Raw genomic sequence first — 9,431 nt, 5'->3', positions numbered from 1 at the left:
AAAATCTAGATACATAAATAATGTACTATTCTAATTAGAAGTAGTGTTTTCTTCCAGAGGATGCTTGTATGCTTACTAAGTTTTGTGGTTGTTTTCTCTTTTTTTTTTCTTTTTTTTTTTTCTTTTTTTTTTCTTTTTTTTCTTTTTTTTTTTTAAGGGGGGAGGTTGTTGTGTTGTGTTTTTTTTAAAGATTAAATGAAAATACAGGCCACTCCATACTGGGGGGGATCTCTCTATCCCCTTAAGAATCAGCGGATAAACAATATTCTTTGCTATCTTTCATCCTTTATTTTTTTAATAGTTTGTTTACACAGTCTTCATTAATGCTCTAGCTGTTTCAGTTTGTTAATATTCACCTCAGTAAGTCACTATTTCTTGATTGATAAACGACTGAACTAATTCAGTATATTTTATTCAGTCAGAGTACCAGTTTGGGGCCCAGTTCCCCAGTAAGCAGTACAGCAATCTGTATGTGAGGGAGAGAGAAAACAAGGGACAAAGATGAGATACCACTCCTTGCAGAGCCTCGTTAAAGTAGAGGGGGATTTGTCTGAGCAGAGTTTATGACAAGTGTTAGCTATTGCAGAATTTACATCAGTGCACTGGAGATCACCACCGTCACAGGAACATGCTCTGGTTCAGTTAAGGTATTGCAGAACACAGACTGCTAGGATCACATTGCTTATATATCTTCAATCCCTGGAATTTCATAAAAGCACAGAGTGTATAAGTGTTTAAGGTTTTTGCCAGTATACCACTGCTTTCTAAAAGTATTGCCCAAATGTGCAAATAGAATTTGCTATCAAAATGCTATTTTTCTGCCAAAAATCAAAATCTTGGGAGACTACAAAACAAATTAGCATCTTGCTGGTATATGTTTTGCTCCATTCTGAAAAATATTTATATATTTATATATATTGACTGGGTAGTGTATAAATGACAAATCACAAGAGGAAATGAACTTGGTGTGGAAAAGGAAGACCTTCCAAATTCCAGTGGGTGACAAAGGGGCCCAGATGTTAAACAGTGCAAAGTCTGCTAAATTGCAGAAGGAGGAGTTGAACGACATTGACTCTCTCCCTACACTTTCATTTCCATTCATGAAATTGTAAAGCATAAAGAAAAGGAAGGGGTAGGCTGAAATTAAATGTAAGAATAATAATCCTGAATACTAGGTGCTGTGGGATTCAGCACTTAGCCTAATAAATAACCATCTGCTGTCTCTGAGGACCCCTCAAAATGAAGTCTTGCCCTTCCATTGATGCAAAAAAAAAATTAATAAAATGTGCACCCATTGCTCTGAACTCATCCCCGGATTTTCTCCTTGAACACTCTAATCAATTAGTGAGTACAAAAGGACTTAAAAGATTTCCAGAAGTGATGGCCTTACATTAAAGACCTTACTGATATTGAACGAAAACTGGCTGCCTTTTCTAGTCATGCAGTGATAGAAAGTACCTGAGGACAGCACTCCTGTGAAGAACAGGGAGAGAGTCTGCCTCCATATATTCATGTTGTAGTATTCCCTAGCAGCTCTGTCTGTGCTATGCAGGTTAGCTGGAAAATACTTCATGTAAATAACAATTTGTCATTAAAACTGAAGTAGAGAAAGCTAAGGTTAAATGAAAAGCATTTAAGCTCTTATCAGGATAGCCAAACGTATTTTTCATGTGGGAAAAGCATGTTTAGACATTGAGTAACTGATGTATTTAGTTCTCATAGTGTACTGTAAATGCAGATAGACTTGATAAGCAAAGACACATCTGCTGAATAGCAACGTGGTTCATCATTTTTCTCCTGCGGTACTGACTACCTGTTCGCCCTCCCCTGCCTTGCCAGCAGTCTGTAAGGCTTCTCCCGCATTCCTACGCAAAGTGACGGTGCAAGTTTTTCTACTTATTATTCTTGTATTGCCAACACTGCACCTGTCTTTTTTAATGATCTATGGCCTTACCTTAGTGGTGGTTAATCTAATGATGGACTAACTCCCTGGAGGTTACAGGCACCATTTTCTGTGTTTCTAGCCAGCAGCCAGCATCAGATGGTGATGAATGTCTTAGGCTTCCCCCATGCTGACTATGTGCACATTTATTGCAGTCTGAAATTATAGCTATAGCTTCAAAACCAGCAATTTCCTGGCAAGGCATGCTTAGGTGTCTTATGTCCTATTCACCAATTAGACCATATTATAAAGAGAATTCATTAATTCAGGAGAGCATGCAGTGGTGGCTCCTGGATGAAAACAGTGAAGTTCCTCAGGTGAGAAGTAAACCCAAGCTCTACCACTTAAATATCTCTGCAGATTCAGTTAATAGCCTAGACCATCTTATTATGCTTCCGCTAGTAACCTTCAGCATGATGAAACATCATCTGACTGAAACCTAGCCAGGTAGTTTGAAAACAATCTTCATATAACTTGGACAAAAGTTTTTATTCTAAAATGCTAATGAATATACGTCCTGACAGCTAACTAGAAGATAACCTTTAAGATTGAGGAGAAATAGTAAAACTGGCTTAGATTTATCAGGAAAATAACTAACTTTTCCAGTAATATGAAGCACATAACTATGTTCAGCTTTAAATCTTAATTGGTAACTAAACAATGATTATTACTGAAAGTGATTCAAAATCACTTACATACCTGAAATCTACTGCTTAAAGTAAAGAAACAGTGTGTTTAAAGCATAGTTTTGCAACATGTGTTTATAATGCTATCATGAAAGATGCTTGCATTTGGAAAATACATGGTCATTGGGTATATGGGAAAACAGTCCTCGACATTCAAGACCACAATATGTACAACATTTTATTTTTAATAAAAATATACTACATTTTGCTGATGATTTACTAGCCTGCTTAGTTGCCCCGGCCAGAGTGTCACCTGTTACATTACAGTGTTACTGATTCCAGCCAAGTGCTATTCTGACCTACTTCTGTTATCCTTTCTGGCTAAGTATTTTCCATTTTCTGGCTAGTCTATGTCCTAATGACGCTTGAGTTTTCATTGTAAACACTTGCTGTTGGGAATGCAAATTAATATTGTCATTGTGCACTTACGAGCTTAGCACTCTGCTATGCGGGTGTTAAATAAAGTTATCCTGAACCTCCTCTCAACCTGACAGAAAACATACTGTGTCCTAGTGCCCTTTTTTCCACAGAGCTTCCAACTCCTCTTGCAGCTCATTTCACATCACTCATGTTCTGTAAAGGGAATCTATGTGCATAAATATTACAGAAAACAAAACCAAAAACAGAACAGGAGCCTGCTAGATATATACTTTAAAGAGCATGCTGCCACAGAAAGTTAGATGAAAAGACAGCAAAGTTTCATCTGGGAGGGGCTGACTATGAATGAAGTGATGCTGTTTGCAGTTGTCTGTGTGTGATCTTATAGTAAGTTTTTAAAGACGTTTGGTATGATTGTTTCTTAGTTGAAATAGCATGGACTGCTTCAGTGTCTGACATGCAAGGATGCTGACTGCATTAGTTCCTCAAGAAAAGCTGAATTAAAATGAATTTTTGTGTTATTTTAGAATTTCCTTATTTCTTACTTATTTTCTTTACTCTGTTGTTGGTGGTAGATAGAAACTGAATTACGTAGATAACCTATTTCAGTAGATTTTTTAATAGAACCAGTCAGAGAAGTTTATTGAAAACTCGTAACATTTGATCAACCCAAAATTTCACTCTGCAGAAGTTTAACTATTTGACTAAAGATATTTATTTTTCAGGGTTTAAATATCAGTTTAATGCTTTCCTTTATCTAGTCCATTTCTGTTATAAACTTTTAGTTCTGTAATAATTTAAGAGGTGATGAAATTCCATTTAAAATATTCCAAACAATATTGAATATGCAGGTACTCTTAAATGGAAATTTTAAAATTATTGCATTTGATTATTATTTTTATTTATTTTTATACACTGTAAGTAGTCATATCAAAGTAATTCATTGATCCAACTGCCTCACAGAGAGCTTTCTGCTGAAAATTCCCTTGCAGTTCATAATAAAGGCTTTGTAGAAATTTGTTCATATGAATTTTAAATAAGGATTACATCTGAGGCTTTCCCAGTCAGTTCATGCATAGTTTATAAATAGGGAAAATTAGGTAGAAAATTGTCCTGGTTCCAGTTAGGACAGAGTTAATTTTTCCTCATAGTAGCTGGTAGGGTGCTATGTTTTGGATTAGGATGAGAAGAGCGCTGATAACATGCTGATGTTTTAATTGTTGCAGAGCAGTGTTTACACCAGGCCAAGGACTTTTCGGCTTCTCGCTCTGTCCTGCCAGCAGGCAGGCTGGGGGTGCAGCAGGAGCTGGGAGGGGACAGACCCAGGACAGCTGACCCAAACTGGCCAAAGGGGTATTCCATACCATCTGGCGTCATGCTAAACAATATATAGGGGTGGCTGGCCGGGGTGGGGGGGGCCGGCTGCTCGGGGATAGGCTGGGCATCGGTCAGCGGGTGGTGAGCAATTGCATTGTGCATCACTTGTTTTCTTACACATTATTATTATTAATACTATTATCATTATCACTATTATTATTATTATTGTTATTATTATATTCCTGTCTTAATAAACTGTCTTTATCTCAACTCACCGGCTTCACTTTCCTGTTTCTCTCCCCCATCCCAGAGAGGGAGGGGGGAGGGTGAGCGAACGGCTGTGTGGTGTTTAGCTGCCAGCCGGGTTAAACCACAACAAAAATAATGAAATTATTCTTGATGAGGTGTTTCCTCAGATTAGCTATCAGTTCTTTCCTCTGGCATTTTTTAAGTCTGGCCTTTTTAGTACCTCATTTCTTTTTTATTGGATACTGTTTTCATGCTGTAGTGTCTCCCCTGTGATCATCCCAACTCAAAACCTGAAACTTTCAATGTGAAACTTTAAACTGTAAATTATCCAGCAGGGCTGGATTTCTATTAAGATTCATGGGATAAGTTTCTATTTTAATTGCAGCTTATGTTGAGGGTTTTTTGTTTGCATAGAGTAAATAAGGACTACAACATCGGGGTTTAAGTCTTCCAGGAATCTGCTGAAGGCAGCAGTATACTGTGCAGTTTATTTCTAATTTAATGGCTTAGAAAACTACATTCAATTCTCATTCTCTAACACGTTGATGGAGAAGCTCAGGAAGAGACAAGACAGGCTGGAAAACATCTACAAAGCTAAGCAAAAAGTGAGTGAGCATTTTTAATTCACAGTTTTGCAGTGCTGCTGTTTCTTATATTCTCATGACAAGTACAGGCAAGGAAGGTTGTAAAATCACATCCTTTTTAGGTTCGTGCTTCCCAAAGATCATTGGGATGTTAGGTTCAGTCAGACAAGTCAGAAGTCCTGAAATAAATCATTTATTTCTCAGTGTGGTATGAAAAGAGTTCATCTAGAGGTTGAGGAAAAAAAACAAAAGTCCACTGAAACATAATGGAATACAATGCAGAGGCCCCTACATGTATGTCTCCAAGGTGTACCCCAGTGTGTAGAGAACAGTTTATCAGACAGATACTGAACAAGTAGATCCTATTTTTTTTCCCTTGTCTGTAATAATCCCTTGGACCTCCAATACCAGGAAATTCATTCTTTTCTTCTTTCTTGAAGTAAACATCCAGAAATCAATACTGCTTTTTTCAACTCTTCATAGGAGATATGCTCTATCCCAATTCCCTTTAAAGAAACTAATGCCAACAGCATGACTACTTAAACAAATTCTTTTCTGCCCTGGACATAAGTATTTCCTCTGCATTGTGGACTACATGGAAGAAACCTCCAGGGCACTCTTTATTTTGAACACCTTTGAAAGAAACAGATGCAGTCTGATTACAACCAATCAATCCTCAAAACTGGGATATAAATAATATAATACTTCTCAGCGATGCTATCAATATGACCTTTACAAATTAATGTATTTGTGTCTTTGCAAACAACCCTATTTATGGCTGACCCAATTACTTTAAGAGCTCATTAATCTATGATCTATATTGTTAGATGGAGAAGTTTAGAGTTGTCTTTAAAGTCAGCTACTCATCTCCATTATTTTGGACAAATACAATCAGATCTCTTGGTAATCAATATTCAGCAGATTCAGATTTACAATTAGAACAGAGCTTCTGTCAGCACTCGAGAAGGTAAATTATAAAGAAAGCACAAGAATGAAAAGCCCAAGATCATTTTCTGTGCTTACTGGTGGAGTCATATTCTCTGAATTTCCCAGCACGAAAAAAAAAAAAAGAAAAGATAAAGCTGGTGAAGTAACGCTGCTGTCTCTTCCCAGCCTTAAACACCCTTAACTCTAAACTTTAATAAATATTTCACTGAGCACTTATGCGTGTTGACTCTCAGCTTTCTCTGGCTAACTATTCAGAGCATCAGACTCACTAGATGGCTTCTCCTTCTGACTTACAGAAACAAGCCTTAACCCAAACACAAGAACTAGATGAGTTTTTAAAGGGGGGGGAGAAAACCTTCAATACCACAGCAATATAGGCAAAGACATGGACTTCAGATGTACCCACTCCAGAATCCATTCTTCCTTTCATGCTTTTTGTTTTCTGTTAAGGAAATCCTAGCCTTACCTCTTCCTGTGTATTTCTCCTCTACCAGAAGATCACAATGGCTCAGAAAAGCTTAAGGAGTTGACTCCAGAGAGACACAGGCCTGATCACTGTTTGAAAAGGCCATCTAAGCACACCATTTCTAAGAAAGGTGTTAAATGACTGAATATACTAAACAACTACTGAAAAATAATCACTTCTTGTTACTTGACCTCCATTTAAAGTAGGAAGATTCCTAAGATTATCTACTGTTCTCTGTGCAGATCAGTTACATTTTAGATACATTTTAAGAAAAAAAAAATGTGAAAAATATTTTATTTTAGGTCTTTATAGTAAGACATAAATTACTTTAATGACACCTCTTATAATTGTGTTTGCATTAATTCTTAATGGTCTTAAAATCTGTAATAATCTTCACTAGTTAAAAATGTATATAGATGAGACAACCTCAAAAAACTGTGATGTAGATTCTCTCTAGGGTTGTTAAACTGAATATATCAAAACCAATATATTTTTTGTTGTTGTATTTTATATCTCTCTGAATTTGTTCAGTAACAGTTTCTTGCATAATAAATAAATAAATAAATAAATAAATAAACCTACCAGTTGGTTTAAAGCCATGGTCACATTTACATCGAATGTAATGTCTCTGATGACAGTCACAACTGGGCAACCCATGAGTCCTGACCCCAAGGGATAATCTAGTCAATGTGTGTGTGCAAATAAACTGAAAGGCACTCTAGCAACACATGCACACACACGCTCCAGATCCCATCATGATGAGTTCTCATAATGAGCCAGATCATGCACAGAGGGCTTTGAAGTTTTTTGCTAAAGAAGTAACTGTTTTCTTCAGCTACCAGTAACTTCATTTGACAGCCATAAAGTTCCTACTTTGTCGTGATTTGGGACAGCATTGCTCCAGTGACTCGAAAAGATGACAATGAATTGTAACATGTAGCAATTCAAAATACTTTTAAGATCTCAGTATAGAGGTGATTAAAATAGCGAACTAAAAATATGGGAGAAATCAGTGTGTGTTTAACAATACCTTTTAAAAAGCCAGCCTTATATAATGCTGGGCTGTCACAAGCTCCTTATAAGCAGTGACATTTTAAGAAAAGCTCTGTCCGTCTCTCTTCCCATTTACCCTGCAGAATGCTTGCTTTTCCCCTTGCCCTTTTCAATCATCTGGCATTAATAAAATATCAGAAAAACAGCGAAAAATGCACAGTAGAAGAGAAGTTTGTAATCCCAGTTTCCAATGATAAGTTAATACAAGAAAGTCTCTACATTATAAATTATAATTTATTCTTAGAAATTCTAAGATAATTTTGTCATTGGCCACATTAGCAGTTCAGCATTTTCCTATAGGAATGTTATGATGCACAAGTTTCTGGAGGCAATCAATAAATGCAGCCCTACTTGAAAAGCATCTTGGACAGAAGGACTTCCAGAGGTCCCTTCCAACCTCAACGATTCCGTGATTCTGCAATATATGGACTGCTGAAAAAGGGAAATTAATTAATGGTATCCAACATTAATAACAAATATAGATGATTGCAATTTTAAAACAAAAAGTCCCCTTTCCATTTAAATTTCATGAATGGCCTAAATTTTAGAGTTTAAGCAACCTCTGTATATAGCATGCTTACAAAGTGTAGGGCTATTTAAAAAGATTGTAATATCATAAAATGTTTCATTTTGAAGGTAGATTTGCCCCAGAATAAATCATGTCATTTGACTTAATTATACAGAATGAAGGCTTACTGTTATTATCTGATTATTAACCCCCACGTGAATTATTTACATCTCAGTCTTGAGTAATCAGCATAATGACTACCTGCCTGTTGTGGTAATAATTAGGTAGAAAAGCCAGCAACAAAATAATGAGGTTTTTAATATTCTTTTTAGGTCAGATATAATGAGCGTGAAGTGTAATAGTGGGTCTTGAATATAATGCAATTGAGATTAATTTTTAAGAGGCCTAATTTTCTTCACTTAGATTTTTTTTTGTTTTTTGTCAAGGGGAAACTAAAAATTTTTAGGAGCAAAATAAACTAAAAGTTCTGATTATAATGCATAGGACTTGCATGCTTCGCATCACAATATGCCCAAAGATGTAGAGATTACTTGCACTTGAGCCGTGCTTATGCAAGTATACACACACATGCTTAACACCGTACGCTACCCAGCAAGGCCTTGTTGGTGTGAAATGTCACCATTTCAGTTGGTGGCACCTCAGCAATCTGCACCGACTAATGAGTAACATTGGGAGACAATTTTTGAAATCAGTGAGTTTATTCATTTTCAGATTTTTTCCAGACAGATGAAGTTATGGATGTCCAATGTTTATTCAGGTGAGGGTGACACTTTTTAGATTAATATCAGAATAATATCAAATGGGGCTGGTTCAGGTTGCAGAGAGGTCTCCAAAGTGAAATGACCGGATTTTGCTGTCTGTGGGCATTGGAAATTAGAATCAATATTTCTCTAAGAAATTTACTGTGGGGTGCTAGTACTGCAAATGGCTCTGATATGAAAATATTGAAGCATGAGCTCATTTCCACTTGAGTAGTCCTGTGGGACTAGCATCTCAAATTCATCTGGAGTTCTAGAACTGGTATGCAGTCTGGAGTATTACTTATAAGGGTTGGTTTTGCCAGCATATTAAACCATTGCTGTATTGCATTAATTTTCTGGAATTAATCCCAAATTATAGATTTTTAACTATCATTTCTTAGTACATTCCGCTTTATTCTCAGTGTTGACATTGTGGTGAGCATATAATAGGCAATAAATGATAAAGCAACTGACTGTATAAAACGGTTGCTTTTAGAAGACCAGTGTTTTTTTTGTTTGTTTTGTTTTCTCTGAGCTTC

This window comes from Anser cygnoides, chromosome 9, assembly GCF_040182565.1.
Source record: "Anser cygnoides isolate HZ-2024a breed goose chromosome 9, Taihu_goose_T2T_genome, whole genome shotgun sequence".
Classification (NCBI taxonomy): domain Eukaryota; kingdom Metazoa; phylum Chordata; class Aves; order Anseriformes; family Anatidae; genus Anser; species Anser cygnoides.
Note: the sequence above shows the minus strand (reverse complement) of the source record.